Raw genomic sequence first — 20,011 nt, 5'->3', positions numbered from 1 at the left:
CACCCAACATCGTCCTTATTCACAAATGTGTTTACAAGGATCTGAACCTGTGGGCACTTGCAGACCACAAACAACAGTTCAACTCAATGGACATCCACCTCAGATGTCATCTCCTGCAGGAAGTTTTCTTATTCACCTGGGACCGCTCACTTTTCTCACAACCCCGGGGATAAGGAACCTGCCCCTTCAATGCTTTTCCTGTTTATGTTTGCTTTTATCATCAGTCTCATCAGACTGTGGGCTTCATAAAGGCAAAAGCTGGAGTATCTTGTTCACAGCTGTACCCCTAATGCCTAATGTATTACAGGTTCGTGATACATGTTTGCTGAATTAATAAAATAATGAGCTTCTCTTTTATACAGCTGATCATGCATCTGCCTATCGGTCTACCCATTAAACTCAAAGCTCCCTTTGGGCACGCTGAGATTTACTTGCCATGGTAACCACTGTCAAAGAAAAAATTACTCTGACACTTGTTTCATTGGCAAGGAAGAATCTGCGATAGAGATATTGCAATGGGAAGGGAGATTGAGCTCAATTCTGAATACAGCAAAGATAGCTGGGGATTGATAACCAAGGGGGTCAGTGGGTGGAAAATTACAAGAGGACGGGGGAATCTTGCTGAAATGACTTAATAGGATTCTTGCTGAAGGCAAGCCAGGATGATCAAGGGTAAGGGAATTCTTGCCATTCTGACTTAGCAGGATTCTTGCTAAAACTGAGGGAGGCAGGCGAAAGATGGGTTGGGGGAATGGGAGTTTTAGGATAGGGGGGCAAGGTCAAGGCCTAGCTGAGAAAGGAATCAGAGGAACCTGACATTTGGTCAAGGCGATAGTCTCTGTGAGCTCCAGGTCTGGCACAAAATCCTGTCTTGTATGTGGTTGGTGCTAACTAAATGCTGGTTCAGCCAAACTGAACATCTGTCTGCAGAGTGGCCCTGCTTAACTGAATCAAAGGTTCAAAGCTCTCTCTTTGTTTCTCCTTCTGTAGCTGAAATGGCAGGAGAAGGGTCCCCAGTAGATAGCGTCCAAGGGGCTGGGAGTAGAGAGGAAGGTAATGAAGTGTAACAGACCCAAATTAATAGAGAATACACACCATTTTCATAGCTGCAATGTTTTCTCAGGCTGCTCGTCCCAAATGGCCCTCACAGCCACCTGCTAAGCAAGTTCACTTATCTCCTTGTACTGTGGCTGGAGAAATGGACACTTTGGGAGGTCAAGTGTCATGTCATAGGTCACACACCCTGAATTTTTCAGATCATACTTATCTCTAATTATTTCCTTGGAATACGGTTCCAAAAATAAAATTTCTGATGAAAAATATGCATATTTATGTCTCTGACAGATATTATGTTGTCCTCCCTAAATACTGTACCAACTTGCACACCCACCAGCAGTGTGCAACCGCCCATTTCTCAGAAACCACACTGACACTGAACATACAGCCAATGGATCCTGTGTCTTCCTTATTGATCTGTAAGAGCTCTTTTCATATGAATGACATCAATCATTTGTTTTGTATTATAAATAGCAGAGCTCAGTTTACTGTGGATCATTTCATCTTGTTTATGGTATTTAGGGACAAATATAAAAATTTTGTTTCTTCATTGCTTCTACCTTTAACGATAACATCAGAAAACTGTCCTGCTCCCAAAGATAACTTAAATATGTATACATGCCTTCCTTCCATATCTTAGATGCTTTCAGATTTTCACATTTAACTGGAATGTGCTACATTTATCTAAAATATATTTTGATATATATATGAAAATTCAACTGGCCCACACCTTTCTTGGTGGGTTATCATTGTAATTTCATCTTGACTTATCTCACCAATTGGAAATGTTAAGTTTATCTAACACACACACACACCCCTTCTAGGGATATATTTTGTTCTATTGATCTATCTGTCTCTTCTTGAATTGGTATATGCTGTTAGACCTCTTTTAATTCCAGGATATATTTCTAAAATTCACAAACAGAAGTCTTCCCCATTCTTTTCTTTCAATATCTCTTCATAATCTATGACAACTTAATTGTCCAGATAAACTTTAAAATCATTGTGTAACATTGCTTACAAACTTCTATTGTAATTCACATTATATATTTTAAATTAAATTGACAAGTTTTGAAAATATAAAGTCTTCCCATCCAAGAAAAAGATTCATCCATTTACTTATTTTATTCCTTGGTTTTGCTTTATAGCATCCTTCTACGGGTCAGTCATATTGCCTCGAGTTGATTCCTCAGCCTTTCAATTTTTGTCGCTTTCATAAAATGAATCTTATTATATTTCTAACCAGTAATTGCTAGATTTAGGATATTGTTGATTTTGTATATATATTCCTTAACTAATCACTGTCTGGACTCTTTTGATGGCTACTAATAGTTTTTCACTTGTTTCTCTTGGAGTTTTGATAGAAAACATTCTCTACAAACCATAACTTTATCTCTTCCTTTCCCATAATTATAGACCTAGTTCTGCTACCAGAAATCCCTGAGTGATGTCAAATAATTTTAGTGATCATGAGCATCCTTGCGTTTTTAGGATATTGGCTGTTGGTCTGGAATAGACATGTTTTAGCACATTAAGAAAATACTTTCCAGGCTATTTTCAGAGGGACAGTTATTATCTGTGTGCCCCACTCCCACTCTGGACCCACCCTGCCCTGATCTCTGAGAGTCTGAGTCTGTGGTGGGAATCTTCCGGCCTCTCCCACCCTCTGCTCTGGCTGAGGTTGAGCGATGGCGGGTACTGGCAGAATACCAGAGGGTGGGGGGAATGAGGTTTAGCAGTGGTTGTGATCCTCCGTAGTGCTGCAAGCAGTCCTGCAACAACACCCCTACCCTTGTCCTTCAGTCCCAAGGGCAGTAACAGCTCCCCCACTATGGCCAGCACCCACTGCTTCAGCATCCCTTGTTAATTCTCTTAACCTCCACCCCACCTCTAGTTCATCTTACTCTCTCCAGGGAAGCCCCATATGCCACATGCTTCTCACCCAGAACTTCCAGAACAGACTGATTACAGGACCAACTATTAATGTTTTCAAATATCTTTTCAACGTCTCAACGTGATCAAAATAGCTTTCTCCTTTGGGACATTTAAACATTTATTCGTTCTTTAAGAAAAATAATGCAGTACCTACTTTGTGCTAGTTGCTGTGGTAGGTAATATGATTAGAACAGGAAAACAACAACAACAGATGAGCTCTCTGCCTTAATGTTCTCTTAGAAGAAACAAATGCACAAACAATGAAATAAAATACCTAAATATTACAATAGTGACTACAAAAGGAAGGGTATTTTGATGAAGAATGACAAGACAGATATATTTAGAGAAAGTCTGAAAACACTTCTCACAGAAGATAATATTCATGTTGAAAAAGAGCTGAGGAAGAGCCTTCTGGAAGAGGAGAATAGCAAGTGCAAAGGGCCTGAGGCATGAAAGAGCCTGGTATATTTGAAAAACTGGCAGAAGGGCCACCAGGAAGGGGATGGGAGGGGGTTGTTGGTCGAGGATGGTAAACAGGGGCTAAATCAGTTATGTCCAACAGAAATACAATGTAAGCCACATTTTTGTATTTTATACTTTCTAGTAGCCATATTTGAAAAGGTAAAAATAAAATAAGTGAAATTTACTTGAATGTATTTTATTGAACCCAAGTTATCTTTTCAAATTTAACAATATAAAAATTAATAAGATTTTATATATAATACATATGATTATATAATATATATTAAGATTATATATAAGATTATATAAAATATAGCAAGACTGGCCCAGCTGCTCCCTTAATACACACACACTAAGTTCCTGAGATGTGCTGTGTACTTTATATTTAAAGCACATCTCAATTTGGACTGGCCATTTATCAACCTGGTGAGGCTGGTGGCCACCGTGTTGGCCAACATCAGACTACATCATGCTCCTCAGGTCTTGGTGACAACAGAGATTGCTTGGGAGGGGCAAGGCATATCAGATTCATCTTTACTACTAACAGCATCATGCATGGCACACAGTAGGTGCTCAGCAAATGTTTGCTGGACAGAACGACAGAAGACCTGCAGCGCAGATGCCAGGGTCCACAAGCAGAGAGGCATCGTTGAGGTCACTCAGTTACCTACTTTAGGAAATTGGATCTATTCTGGGTCCTCAGTCAAGAGAGGACATGGGGTCTGCCTGCTGGGTCTCCTGCTGTGGGGACCATTCCAGGCCACCTCTCTTGTGCCTGGGGCACTTGGCCCAGCTGCTCCCTTAATTCAGAAAGATCACATTGCAGGACATGCCAGGGAACAGGAGGGAGGGAGGACATTAGCATTCATTGTACACAGCTTTCCATTTGGAAAAGCACCTCGAATGTGCCCATCCACATTGCTTTGCTTCATTTTCTGACATTCGTGAGTGTAATTGCATTTATTTTTCTCCTCAAGACTGTAAAACAAGTGATAATTTAGTCCATTACAGCCTATATCGGCTGGGTTTACAGCCACAACACTTCTAATCTGCCCTCAGAAGGGCTGGGTGGGTGGCAGGGGGTGGTCGTTTTAGCTGAGAGCAACACATTTCTTTGCAATAGGAAACCTGGGCCCAGCTATTCATCACGATCACAATAACAGTGGCAACTACTAACCAGAGACAGTGAGCCCTCAACTCATGTCAACCTCTACTATCTAGACGGCTTTTAGATGAGGGACACATGTACTCCCCTTCCCATTTCACAGAAGAGACTGAGGTTCAGAGAGGTCCTCAGTCATACAGGGTGGCAGACTGGTGAACATTAGAGCTAGGGCTCAAACATGAATACATGTTATAGGAAGCCCTGTGCTTTGCCCACGGTGCCGTGTGGCAGTGCTCGAGCGCTGGCTAAGCCTGAAATCCTGCTGTGGTTCTGTGAGGAAAGAAGCAGGCATGCTCTTAAATGTTTGTAAATCTAAAGGGCTTACAGCAGCTGCTCTCTTGAGTCTACCCCACAGACCCATGCTGACTTTCAGGGTTCACGCCCTTGCTGAGGGGTACAGTTTTGTTTATCTAGAAATTACCTAGGGATTATCTAGAAATGAGAGTGGGGAAGCATGGTCTAGCCGAGTGTTTGGGGATCCCTCACCATGAAATTTAATAGATATGAATGGGAAAGCTGAATCCTGCTCAGATGGAGAATATATTTGATTGAGAGAGGTGGGTGTTAAATGTGAAATTACATAAAACTTTCTCTGTATTGAGCTCTCTGTATGCACGACCTGGGGCAGAAACTGGAGGCACAGGGACTTATGAGACCTTGGTGGTCCTCAAGGCAAAGAAAAGAACCTGGAAGTCACAGAGAGGACAGAAAAGAAAAGCAGGTAGAGTTGGGGGGTTAGGGGTGCAGGAAGGCAAACCACAGAACTGGAAAGAAGGGCCCTCAGGGCACAAAGACTCCAGAGCTTACAGCAGCTGGGACTCCTGTGGCGACCTACTCCCTTTTACATACACCTGTTAAAAGCTGTACATACTTTCCTTTATCCATTCGTCCGTTCTGCATTACCCAAAGCACCTATCCCATGCACACAGACACATGGTCCTTGTGTCTGTGTGCATGGGATGGGTGCTTTGGGTAATGCAGACTTGCCCACCCCCACCCCCCTTTCTGAATGAACTAGTCCATCTCCTCCTCAGGCATCGGTGCATCCCCCAGAGTGTGAGAATTTGCAGTTCTGCTCTCTTCTCTCTGCTCTTATTACTCTCCTGAGGGAACTTGACCTCAGCCCAAAGGATACTCAGCCAGGCCCCGGTCCGATTGCTAGTCACCTGTAGAACTGGTGTTCCAACTCCCATTCATGTCTTCCACATGCAAAGAACACAGTTACTTAACTCGGGACACATGATACTGAAAATTGTGTCTTAAGTGTTTTGCATCATTCCCACCTTCCTGAGCTCTTTCACACATCACTGGGGCTGGAAGCCTAGAAACTACATCTTCCTTTTAATGAGATAAAAACCATAACATATCCCTGGCCAGTTTTGCTCAGTGGAAAGAGCATTGGCATGTGGACTGAAGGGCCCCAGGCTCAATTCCAGTCAACTCAGTTGCAGGCTCAACCCCGACCCCGGTCGGGGCACATGCAGGAGGCAACCAATCAATGTGTCTCTGTCACATCAATGTTTCTCTCTGTGTCTCTCCCCCTCCCTTCCACTCTAAAAATCAATGGAAAAATATCCTCGGGTGAGGATTAACAACAACAACAAAACACCCATAACAAAATGTACCATCTTCACCGTGGTGTGCAGTTCAGGAGTTTCACTATATGCACACTGGTGTGCATCAGGTCTGCAGGACTTTTTCATCCTGCAAATCTGAAATTGTGCACCCACTGAACAACCCTACCCCTAGCGCTTGACAATTCTACTTTCTGTTTCTAAGAATTTGACTACTTTATATACCTCAAATAAGTCAAATCATACAGTCTATTTGTCTTTTTGTTTCTTATTTATCTCACTTAGTATAATGTCTTCAAGGTTCATCCATACTGTAGCATGTGTCAGAATTTCATTCCTTTTAAAAGCTGTATGTACTTTTCTTTATCCATTTGTCCGTTCATGGGACATTTGGGTTGATTCCACCTCTTGGTTAGTGTGAATAATGTTGCAATAAAACATAGATACACATATATCTCTTGAAGATCCTGCTTTTGGTTCTTTTGGATATATACCCAGAAGGGATTGCTGGATCTTATGGTAGTTCTATTTTTAATTTTTTGAGGAAACTCCATATTTTTTTCCATAGTAGTGGTATCATTTTACATCACCACCAACAGTGCACAAGGGTTCAGATTTCTCTGCATACTCACCAATGATTGTTATTTTGTTATTATTGTTACTGTTCTTATCATTCTGATTGTGACTGCCATCCTAATGGATGTGAGGTGACATCCCATCATGGTTTCATTTGCATTTCTCTGATGACTGGTGATACTGCACATCTTTTCATATGCCTGTTGGTGATTTGTATATCTTCTTTGCAGAAATATCTATTCAAGTCTTTTGCTCATTTTTAAAATTAGTTTATTTGTGTTTATTGCTGTTGAGTTTAGAGTTCTTTATATATTCTGGTTATTAACCCTTTAGCAGATATACGATGTGTAAATATTTTCTCCCAGTCTGGAGATTGCCTTTACATTCTCTTGTTTGCTTCACAGAGTTTGTAAGTTTGATGTAGTCCCTTCCACTTGCCTAGTCTTGCTTTTGTTGTCTATGCTTTTGTTGTCATATCCAAAAAGAAATCACTGTCAAATCCAATGCCATGAAGCTTTTCACTTATGTTTTCTTTTAGGAGTTTCATAGTTACAGCCTTACCTGTATGTAGTCAATCCATTTTGAGTTAATTTTTGTGTATGGTGTGGTATAAGGTAAGAGCCCAACTTTAACTTTTTTGTATGTGGATAACACAGTCTGTTGAAGAGACTGTACTTGCCCCATTGTGTGGTCTTGACACCCTTCTTTTTTAAAAATATGTTTTTCACTGATTTCAGAGAGGAAGGGAGAAGGGAGAGAGAGAGAAACATCAGTGATGACAGATAGTCCTTGATTGACTGACTCCTGTATGCTCCCCACTAGGGATTGAGCCCACAACCCGAGCATGTGCCCGACCAGGAATCGAACCATGACCTCCTGGTTCATAGGTCGACGCTCAATCACTGAGCCACAACAGCCAGGCTTGACACCCTTTTTGAAGCTCATTTGGCCGTATACGCAAGGGCTTCCAATGGTTTTATAAGTCTCTAATACCCTGTGTTAAACATCTTTCTGATTGAAATACCTAGAGTCATTTCTATTTTCTTACTTAAACCTCAAATGATAGACTTATCATGCTTATATGTCTGAGCAGCGATAGTTTAGAAGGCTCTTCCAAGCTATAAGTCTTATTCTAACCTGAAAAACTTTCAGGACTCTTAACAAAAGGCATAGCATACTTTTCTTGTCTGTAGCTTTTTATTTTTTTCAGAGAGGGAGAGAGAGATAGAAACATCAATGATGAGAGAGACTCATCCCCACTGGGGATTGAGCCCGCAACATGCCCCCCCGCCCCGGCCCCTGCCACGACCAGAATCGAACCAGGGACCTTTTGGTCCACAGGCTGACACTCTATCCACTGAGCCAAATTGGCTAGGGTTTGTCTGTAGCTTTTACAAGTTGCTTCACTAATGACAAATAATGCTTTGAATTCTGAGAGAGTGGAACTGGGTTTCTTAATGATGAACATAACACTTGGGAAAGAAAGCAACTTTAAAAGAAATTGTCAGAGTCAAGGGAAGTTTAAAAAAAAACACAGTTTGTAGAGTGTTGCTTTCCAATTACCTTAACACAGAGCACAGTGGCAAAACTGTTGGACTAAGGGCGGGTGGTGGTGGGAGGAGGATAGGAGGTCTTCTTTAGTTAAAGGGGACATTTCTGTAAATGACCAAATGATAAGTAATTGTGGAAAAATGAAATCTGAAGATGTGCCCCTGATCTCCAGGGGACATGGGTTTGATCATCACACTCCGTGGTGTCCTCTGAGAGCAGAGTAAGCTCGATTGGGAGATTTGTCTCCCGGTGCCCCATCCCCACACATGCAGGAAGACAAAGGCCCCTGTTGAGGAGTCAGAAGCAGCTGCCTTGGCTACTGACAGACAGACAGATGGGGGGCTAGGACCGCAGGATTTTCCAGACATTTTATTTTAGGAACTAGAGGCCCAATGCACAAAATTCGTGCAAGGGGCTCAGCCCTCACAGCCTGGCTTCGTCCGGAAGGTAGTCCGGAAGGATGTCTGGAAGGTCGTTTGGCTGTCTGGTGTAATTAGCATATTACCCTATTTTATAGATGTGTCACTCAATTTCTACATTTAAAAATGTAACCTTTCCTTCTTGTGTCATAAACCGCAAATCAAAACCAGAAGATATGGGCTCCTGGTTTTATATATAACATAAATAAGGCCAGGGAGGGATGGAGCTGGGCATGAAGTCGCAAAGCATGCTCATGGCAAAGCCAGGGCCAAAGCCCAGAATTCCTCACTTTTAGACCTATTCACAGAGAAGGATGCCGGAAGCACAGAGAACAGCGGCCCACCTGCTCCAAGTCTCGGGTTAGCGGCAGAGCGAGGAAAGGCACCCAGGAAGCCTCCCTCCCACCTATGACAGGGCCAGGCTAACCCACAGGCTTTGTGGAAGGGACCGTGCCCATCCCCAGTCCCATCATGGTCCTGTAGCCCCCATGGAAGCACAAAGAAGCCCAGGAAGAGCAGAGCAGGACGGGCCTGAGGGATGCTCCAGCCTACTCCTCACTAGGGAAACTGAGGTTCACAGGGTCAGTAATATAAGACAGAGATGACCGTCTTGTGTCGGTGTGCCAAAAAGAGGCAAGCCTGGGAGCCATCAGTGTGGGCCACCCCTCTCAGCCACCGCTGCCTCTGTAACTGAGGGCAAGTTATTTAACCTCTTTGTGTCTCAACTCCCCCATCACCACACAGCGTTATTATGAACCATAAAGGAGAAGATGGTTAGAACTCCTGGAACACAGTGAGTGCTCAATAAGCACCAACTGTTACTATTTTTTAAAATATATTTTTATTGATTTCAGAGAGGAAGGGAGAGGGAGAGCGAGATAGAAATGCCAATGATAAGAGAGAATCATTGATAGGCTGCCTCCCGCACATCCTAAAAGGAAGTGAGCCCACAACCTGGGCATGTGCCCTGACTAGGAATTGAACCGTGACCTCCTGGTTCATAGGTCGACGCTCAACCACTGAGCCATGCAGGCCAGACTAATTGTTACTATTATCAAGGGGAGATATCCGTGTTGTTGGGAGTACAACTGACAATAGAGAAATCTGGTCAGCCAGCGCAGTCTGGACAATAGAAGTACAATGGCAGTCACATATGTAATTTTAAATTTTCTAGGAGCCACACTGAAAAAGGAGGGAATTGGGTTACATTAATTTTCATAATTTATTAGAGGTCCGATGCATGAAAATTAGTGCAAGAGTAGGCCTTCCTTCCCCCAGCTACTGGTATCGGCTTCCCTCCGGCACCTGAGCTGCCTCACCGGCTTCCCTCTGGCACCCGGGACCCGGGCTTCCCTCTTCTGGCTGCCCACAGGCACCCAGGACCCGGGCTGGCATCCCTCAGACTGCCCGCAGGTACCCGGGACCCGGGCTGGCTTCCCTCGAGCCCTGACTTCGTCAGGAAGGACATCCAGAATGACGTCTGGAATACGTCCAGTCTAATTAGCATATTACCCTTTTATTATTGTAGATTTTATCTAACCCAATATATCTAAACCATAATCATTTCAATATGTAACTAATATAAAAATTATTAATGGGTGTTTTACATTCCTTTCTTTACAGTAAGTCTTCAACATCTGGTATGTATTTTACACATTCAGGACTAGCCACATTTCAAGTGCTCAAATGGGACTAAAATGAATTATGAAATTTTCCAGATTATTGGACCTTATTTTATGGAGTTGCTCATGCCATCTGATTTTTTATTTCACTAAATTAAAATAAAACTACTATATTTGTACTACACTACAAATTTCTTATCCAATCTTTCATAATCTAAAGCATAAAGAAAGCCTTTCTCCTCATTAAAGACAATACAATTCATATTTTCAAAATCGAGGTGTTCAGTTGGTGGAGCCCTGGCCCCTGGAAAAGGAGCTAAAAGAGATGACCCATTGGTGGACACATCACCCACCCACTTGCTGCCGTCACTGTAACTGTGATGATGCTAGTGATCGCTTCCTCTGGGCTGTCCTGGGAGTGGCTGCCATGGAAACAGCAGGAGACTGAGGGGCATTGAAGGAGGGCACCTTTGCGGAGGGTGAGATGTCTCTGATTCACAACTGCTTCTGCGGGCTCATGATGTCTGCATTAGGTGGGCACTGGTGGGCCTCGTCATTCAACAAGCTGATCGCATGCTCCACCCTCAGTGATAGAAGTGGGGCACTCCCTTCACTTCCCCATAAAAGAGTTTCCTGTCACCTTTAATACGTGAAATTTTTAGGGTGCAGAGAAATCAGTCAAATGTCTACGTACAGTGTCTAAGATATGATTTAATTGCACATGCATACTTAAAGGCACAGGTTTCCTAAGATACCATATTACGTTAAAAATAGATAGAGGTTCACAGCATAGACTATGGCGCCAGATTGCCCGGGTTCAAATCTCACCTCCTCAGTTACTACTAATTAGGGGTAAGTTACTTAACATTCTGGGTCTCAGTTTCCTCTTCTGTAAAACAGGGGTCACAACAGTACTCTGAGCTGTTGAAGTACTAAATGAATAAAAAACATGTAAAACCCCTAGAACATGTGTTAGGTTAAAAACATAGTGGTTTACCCAAATAGCCACAGCAATCCTGAGAAATAAGAACAAATTTTGAGGGATCACAATACCAGATATCAAGCTATACTACAAAGCCACTGTTCTCAAAACTGTCTGGTACTGGCACAAGAACAGACATATAGACCAATGGAACAGAACACAGAACCCAGAAATCAACCCAAGCCATTATGCTCAATTAATATTTGACAAAGGAGGCAAGACCATACAATGGAGTCAAAACAGTCTCTTCAATAAATGGTGTTAGGAAAATTGGTCAGATACATGCACACAAAAAAAATGAAACTAGACCACCAACTTACACCATACACAAAAATAAACTCCAAGTGGATAAAGGACTTAAACATAAGACGGGAAACCATAAAAATCCTAGAAGAATCCATAGGCAGCAAAATATCAGCTATATGTCGTAGTAACATCTTTACCAATATAGCTTCTAGGGCAATGGAAACTAAGGAGAAAATAAACAAATGGGACTACATCAAAATAAAAAGCTTCTGTACAGCAAAAGAAACCATCAACAAAACAAGAAAGCCCACTGCATGGGAGAACATATTTGCCAATGTTATATCCAATAAGGGCCTAATCTCCAAAATTTATAGGGAACTCATACATCTTAACAAAAGGAAAATAAACAATCCAATCAAAAAATGAGCAAAGGACTTAAATAGACACTTTTCGAAAGTGGACATACCGAAGGCCATGAGACATATGAAAAAATGCTCAAAGTCACTAATCAACCGAGATGAAAATCAAAATGACAATGAGATACCATCTCACACCTGTCAGAATGGCTATCATCAACAAATCAACAAACGACAAGTGCTGGAGAGGATGTGGAGAAAAAGGAACCCTCGTGCACTGCTGGTGGGAATGCAGGCTGGTGCAGCCACTGTGGAGAACAGTATGGAGTTTCCTCAAAAAATTAAAAATGGAACTCCCATTTGACCCAGTAACCCACTTCTAGGAATATATCCCAAGAAATCAGAAACACCAATCAGAAAGAATATATGCACTCCTATGTTCATAGCAGCACAATTTACAATAGTTAAGATTTGGAAACAACCTAAGTGCCCATCAGCAGATGAGTGGATTAAAAAGCTGTGGATGCCCTGACCGGTTTGGCTCAGTGGATAGAGCGTCGGCCTGGGGACTGAAAGGTCCCAGGTTCGATTCCAGTCAAGGGCCCGTACCTTGGTTGCAGGCACATCCCCAGTGCGGGGGAGGGGGGGGGGGGGAGTGCAGGAGGCAGCTGGTCGATGTTTCTCTCTCATTGATGTTTCTAACTCTCTATCCCTCTCCCTTCTTCTCTGTAAAAAATCAATAAAATATATTTTAAAAAATAAAACAATAAAAAGCTGTGGTACATCTGCACAATGAATACTATGCTGCTATAAAAAAAAAGGAACTCTTACCATTTGCAACAGCATGGATGGAATTGGAGAGCATTATGCTAAGTAAAATAAGTCAGTCAGAGAAAGATAAATATCACATGATCTCACTCATTTGTGGAATATAATGAACAACATAAATTGATGAACAAAAATAGAACCAGAGTCATAGAAGCATCAAACAGACTGCCAAACCTCAGAGGGAAGGCAGGGGAGGGTGGAGATGGGAGACAAGGGATCAACCAAAGGACTTGTATGCATGCATATAAGCATAACCAATGGACACAGACACTAGGGGGGTGAGGGCATGTACTGGGGGGTGGGGGTGGACAATGGGGAAAAAGGGAGACATATGTAATACTACCAGTATATGTAATACTTTAAACAATAAATAATTAAAAAAAAATACATAGTGGCTTAGTGTCCATTCCCATATATCATAGAGACTTTTATTCAAACCCGTCACTGCAACGCTGATAACAGGTCTGTCACAGAGGAAGTGCCTTCTCAGTCCACATCACCTCCATTTCCAGTCACACTATTCTCTTCTAATACTTTTTGAACCCAGTTTTGATGTCACAGGAAAGTGAACACCCAGACAAGCATCTGCGTGAGTATTAGAACGAACGTGGTTTCCCATTCACCTGCCAGATGTGTGTTCTGATCTGGCCACAAAGATCCTCTGTTGCTTTTCCAAGCCATCTGTACTCCTCATCACCATTTGATCATATCCTCCGCACTAATACTAAACTTGTCTTCAATTCCCCACCCCCCCATCAATTCTGTGATCGCTGTAAACACCCCAAACTAGCATTGATTGGGGTCACTGCCGGCTAATGTAGTTTCCTCAATTAACTCTGTAGTGCAAAGTATACAAGAGACCATTTCATTATATGAGATGTTTTGTAAGAACATTTCCAAGAGCTGTTTGGAGACAAAAATCTTGCCTTTTATTTGGGCATATGGGGTACGGTTTGATGTTCATCGTTTCTTCTCCCATTGCCATTTGTTGGGTGCTGGTTAGATAAACCATGCTGCATCCATCCAGTGGAACTCCATGTGGCCCTGGGAGCGGGGAACCAGATCTGAACACAGCGACACAAGTCTGGGGGCTAGGATCCTATTCATCATCTGAATTCTCAGGAGGCACTAGACAGGTGGCCGCGAGCACAGGCTCTGGACCCAGACTTCCTGCAGGGAAATCCTGGCCCACATATGCTAACTATGACCATGGGCACGTCATTCAAGCTTTTTGTGCCTCCAGTTCCCCAATTTGTAAAATGCAGATAATTCTATCGACATCAGAGTGCTGTTGTAAGGATTAAATAAGTTAATGTATTTAAAGTGCTTAGGAGAGCACATGCTACACAATAAGCACCACATAAATATCGCTTCCCTACTATGATTGGTACCATTATCACATACATATGTTCTCTCTTTTTCTCCTCCCTCCTCCCTTCTTTTTCTTCTCTCTCTCCTCCCTCTCTCTCTTCTCTCTCTCTCTCTCTCTCCTCTCTAGCAATACACATCAGTCTGTTAATAGTACTATTTGAGGAAACTGAGATGGAGAAAGTTAACCTACATGTACAAACTCTGCATTCATTTAAGGTTTAAGTATAAGGTGGGGTTGGGTGGGAAGAGATTAACCAAAGAAGTTATATGCATATATGCATAATCCACGGACAGACAACAGCATGGTAAAGGACTGGGGCGGGAGTGGGTGCAGGTTAGAAGGTCGCCATCCTGTGTGCCAAATATAATGCAGTGTGCTCGGGACCACCAGATCCTGTCTTGGATTTAGGGCTTTGGAACTCACAAGGCGTTGTCCCAACATCAACTCCTGGGCTAGTTTCCAGGATTCCATGTTTGGCATGTGGATAATATTCTTCCTCCAGGTCTCCCAAGAGGAGACGGTACCTCTGAGCTCACAGGACGGCGGCAATTAGATGAAATGCATAGGAAAACGCCGAACCCAATTCTTGGTTAGAGTGAACACACAGTGAGTGCCAGTTCCTCTTCAAAGAAAGCAAAGGCGATACTCACAGCGCTCTGGCGTGAGTTCTGGCGTAGAAAAGGTGGGGGTGCCAGGGTGCTGATGTGAGTTAGCCAGTGAGAGTCTCCTAGGGTGGCCGTGACAAATTACCACCAACTGGGTGGCATAAGACAACAGAAACGTATTCTTTCAACAGTTCCAGAGCCTAGGCGTCTGCAGTCAGGGCGATGGCAGGAACACATTCTTTCCGAAGGCTCCAGGGAGAATCCTTCCTTGCACCTCCGGCTTCTGGCACCTGCTGGCAATCCACAGCGTTCCTTCGCTTAATGAAGCATCGCTCCGATCTCTGCCTGTGCGCTCACGTGACCTACCCTGTGAGTCTGAGTATCTCTTCTCTTTCCCCAGTCATCCTGGAGGAGGGCCCAGTGTGACCCGGCCTCATCATAACTCGATTCCATCCGTAAGCACCTAATTTCCAAATAAGGTCACACTCACAGGTGCTAGGGGTTAAGATTTCAACTTATCTCTTTGGGGAACACAATTCAACCCATACTAGACCTGCACTTCTCTCTGTAAATGTCCGCAGTTAGAGCAAAGTGGGAATACACAGCCCAGGGTGCAGGGGCCGGGAGGAGGAGCCCAGGACCCTCCTGGAGACGTGCCTGCTTCCACGGAGGCTGGGCGGCTGGCTATTCCTGCCTGTGCGGTGGTGCCTGTGTGTCCGCTCTCCCTGACTCTTCCCAACACCTGCCCCTTCCAACCAGGCCACCGCTAAGATGGTATTTCTCTGCTCCAGAAAGTTTGGCTGGAAACAAGAAGCTGCCTGGTGTCACACTTACTGAAGAGATTATGCTGTGGGTCCCAGGGAGGCGGGGCCAGGACAGGTGTGCCTGGAAGGGCTGGGAAGGTGCGTGGAGAGCTTCTCCCACACTGGGAAGGGGAAGTGATGGGCCTGATGGCCCCACACTGCTTGGCGCCAGAGGGCTGCTGGGTGATGCACCTGGGCTGGCTGGACCTGGGACAAGGCTCCAAGCCTGGGAAAGAGGCGGCAGAATGACAAGACCCACAGGATCCGCAGGACCCACAGGAAATGGGACAGTGACTCTCAGAGGAACCACAGTGACCTGCTCAAGTCCCAGGACATTTGTAGACCCCCCAGAGAAGGGGGGCATAATGACTGGAAATAGATATCTAACTCAGGGGAGGTTGAGGGTGAGATTAAAGGTGATGTAAACGCAGTATTTCTCATGCACCTGGTTTTCAGCCTGGGATTCAATCCAAATTCATTCCAACAACTTCAAATAAGGTCCTACAAGCATTCAAAGGAAATAGAAGGAACCCCCCCCCCCCAAGCCTCATTATTTCTGACTTCAGCCCTTTTTAAAACGACACTTTTGGCACATGCATCTCCTGCGGGGCCCTGGGCTGCACCTCAGCGTGGTCACGTGGAAACCACGCCAAGAGAGGGGAAGGCAGAGCGAGGAACCGTGGTAGCCGCTTAGCTCCATGGAAAAGAGAGATGCCTGGAGAGAAGGTCTGTGGCTGTAATGACCCCACTCCTCTGTGGAAGCCCCAGTGAAGATGAGGTTGGGGGAGAACCAGGCCTGAAGCCTGGAAGGCTAGCCCGGACTTTTCCCACAGAGCGGGACGAGGAGAAGAATGCGACACGGGTGTGGGTCACGCTGAGATAACAGAGTCGAGATGCAGGAGGTGCTCCAGCCCTCGAGGCAGCACGAATCCTGGGGATGGAAAGGTCTCTCAGGTCCCTCAGGATCCACGCAGACCTCCCGCTGGAAGGCTCACCTGGGTAAAGCAGCATTGGTGGCAGGTGAGCCTGAAGGAGGGGGCAAGGTTCTAAAACAGACTTAGTAAGAACCAGAGGAGAATTTAGGGGAGCCAGCATTGATTAAGCCCCATTATGTGTGGACACATCTCACCCACACAGGCATCATCCCATTTAACTCTCACACTGGTTCCCATGGTAAAGGTGAGGAAACTGAGTCACTCCGCTGAGGCAGAGTATGGAATAAGTGTGTCTGTGAGGAGGACTTTGAAAGCAAAGAACACAATGCGATGAGTGAGAACGAGGGAGTCTTTCTTTAGATAGACAATGAGGGACAGTCTCCCTGAGAAGGAGTCATTTGAACTGAGACCTGAAGAAATCAGTCAAGTTAAGAGTGGAGTCCTAGCCTGTGTCACTCAGTGGGTAGAGCGTCAGCCGGTGCAACAAATGATCCCGGGTTTGATTCCTAGTCAAGGGCACGTACCTGGGTTGCAGGTTCGATCCCTGGCATGTGGGAGACAACCAATTGATGTGTCTCTCTGATATCGATGTTTCTCTCTCTCTCTCTCTTTCTCTTCTCTCTCTCTCTCTCTCTCTCTCTCTCTCTCCTTCCTTCCTTCCCTCCACTCTCTCTAAAAAAAGCAATGGAAAAAAATATCCTCGGGTGAGAATTAACGGAGAGAGAGAGGGGAAGAGAGAGAGAACAAGGAGTTCCAATGAGAGGGAACAGAATATGCAAAGGTCCTGAGCAAGGAGAGAACCTGACATGTGCCCAAGGAACTGAAAATGGCCAGTGTGTGTGCAGCATTTTGAGAGAGAAGAAGGGGGGCTCAGAGAAGACACTAGATAACACAGGACCATGCAGGCCACAGCCAGGACTTCAGATTTCATCCTATGTGACCAAGGAAGCCACGAGAGGGATAAATGCCCAAAATGACATGGTCTGATTTACAAAGGGTCTAACACGGAGCTTGTCACACAGAAGCAGTTCAGTGAAAGGTGATTGACCATCTGAATACGTAGACTCAAGCTAGATTTCCAAAGCGATGGGAACTGCTGGCTTTACAGAAGGAAAAGTAAGACTTCAGCCTGTGCCCATGGGAAGAACAAACAATTTCGCCTAATCCAAATTCACTTTCATGCCTCTCTGCCTAAGAAGCGCGGGGCGCCACTGAAATCCACAGGCACATCACGACAGAACAATTTCAGTGATTGTTATCAAATGTCTCTACTTAGACAAGCTCTGAAGATTGTATTAGCACAATCCAATATTTATGAAATGACAGTCTGCCGTAATGAGGGGATGAGAAAATTAATATCAGAAGCCAGAGTTGTCCCTTTGGGGAGAGGCAGTGGCACGGTGCAAAAGCAGCAATGTCACTGAGCTTCTCAGAGCCTTGATTTTCTGATCTGTACAATGGAAGGATGGCAGCAAAGACTAAAAATGTGTGGTCAGTTCACAGAAGGCTAATGGCATTTAATAATGTTTACCGTTCATTTCTTCATTTAAAACTATGTGATAGAGACTCTATAGGCATTCATCTAACAAAAATGTTATTTCGTACATACTATGTATGATGCGCTGTATTAAGCACTGGAGATAAAGCTGCAGACAAGATTGTCATGGTCCCTATTCACATGGAACTTCTCATCTGGGAGTAAAACATACACTGAACCAATAGCATCCGCAGTGGTGGGTGCTTCTGAGAAAGAGAGTGGGGGCGATGGGAAACGTACAGAGAGCTGACCCAGATGGGGTTACCCAGGGAGAACTACCACAAGGAAGTGATGTCTAAGCTGAGATGTGAAGGGAAAGTACAAGAGAACAGAGCGAAAAAGGTTATGTGAAGAGTGCTGTTTCAAGTGAGTTTCTGAGGCAGAAAAGGGCATGGAACCTTCTGGAAACTGACAAAAGTCAGTGTGAAGTGAGCACAGGGGGCAATGGAAGATGGTGCAGCTGGAGGTATGGGCAGGAACAGCCACGCCAGGCCTTGGAGGCCATCGTAAGGCTTGATGTTCTTTCTCACCAAAAGGTTGTCCCATGGTGACTGCACTAATGGGCATGCGTAGTTGTTGGTGACTCTGCTTATGCAAAGTGAAGATCCCACCAGCTCTGAAAGGCTCAATTTTGTAGCACAGCACATCTTTATTGTACATGGGGCTCATGTCTACACTCAGAAGGAACTTATCAAAACAATTTACGCCCATAGTAGGCACTATACTGAGCCATCCAGTAGCTTCCTGCTTTGGAGCAAAACTTAAAGTCAATGCGGCCACAAAGACCATACCCTCCCCTAGACACATCTGAACATCTTCTCTGTCCTCAGCTTAGTGACACCCTGGAAGATCCCTCTCCCCAGCATCCGCTAAGGCATGCACAGTGGATTGTGTAGAGTTCAGAAGAGATGTCTGATGCAACTGAAGCCATAGGCATGGTTGAGGTCACCCATGGTGGGATGGTTTACAGTATTTTGTGTCAACTTGACTGAGCTAAGTGATACCCAAATAGCTGGCAAAACAATATTTCTGGTGTTCTGTGAGAGTGTTTCTAGAAGTGATTATCATTGAACTGGTGACCTTAGTACAACAGACAGTCCTCCTCAATGTGGGTGGGCATCGGCCAATCCCTTGGGGACCCCAATAGAACAAAAAGGCAGCATGAGGGTGAATTTGTTTTCTCGGCTTGAGCTGAGACATCTATCTTCTTCTTCCTTTGAACACTGGTGCTTCTGGTTCTCGGGCTTTCAGACTCAGATCAGGGCTCATACCATCCCACCACCAGCTTTGCTGCTGATTCTCCAGCTTGCAGAGTGCAGATCCTGGACCTCTCATGGGGCTTGTCCATAACCATGGGAGCCAATCCCTATAATAGATCTCCACTTATATGTATGTTCCTATATATCCTATTGGTTCTATTTCTCTGGAGAACCCTAAGACACATGCAAAGAGTATAAATGAGCCTGAAGAATCCCAATATTTATTGGCCAGAGTGAGCTGACCAAGGAGCCTGAGAAAGAGCCCTGAGATGGTTGCTAAAAAGCCAAGACAGTGTGGGGGTTAGAGAGAGCTCTTGGTCATGGAGGAAGAGTGGAAGATGGCTTCCCTTATCCAACAATCAGTTATCCTGATAACTGTAGCATGGATCACATTTTACAGAGAGGTGATCTTAATGTTCTTGGAGCTGTAATTCTTCCAGGCTTTCCACATCAACTCACCCAGGCATACCCTACCCTGAGCACACCTCTTCCAGGTGTACCACCCCTCCAACACATCTCATAGGCCTGCCTCATGCAGGTATCCATCAAGGGTGCACATTATGGTTTCAGCCCATTGGTTAAGGATAAACGTGGTATTCAGGATCTCTGGACATTAACTTCATGAGTAATATTTTCATTGTGGAAGTTTCCCTACATACATACAAGCTGTGTCTATGTGGCCTAAAAGGAAAAACATGACCTCAGATTCTTCAGAAGCTCTTTCTTCC

At 44.4% G+C, this 20,011-nt stretch overlaps 1 protein-coding gene across 2 annotated transcripts in view; it reads right to left on the bottom strand.

Moving 5' to 3' along the window:
• PTPRT (protein tyrosine phosphatase receptor type T) overlaps positions 1-20,011 on the bottom strand; it is a 929,565-nt gene that overhangs the window by 647,287 nt on the left and 262,267 nt on the right. The gene's annotated exons all lie outside the window — the stretch shown is intronic.

Source organism: Eptesicus fuscus, chromosome 12 (assembly GCF_027574615.1).
Source record: "Eptesicus fuscus isolate TK198812 chromosome 12, DD_ASM_mEF_20220401, whole genome shotgun sequence".
NCBI classification, from domain to species: Eukaryota; Metazoa; Chordata; class Mammalia; order Chiroptera; family Vespertilionidae; genus Eptesicus; species Eptesicus fuscus.
Note: the sequence above shows the minus strand (reverse complement) of the source record. Positions and strands in the feature narration are given on the sequence as shown.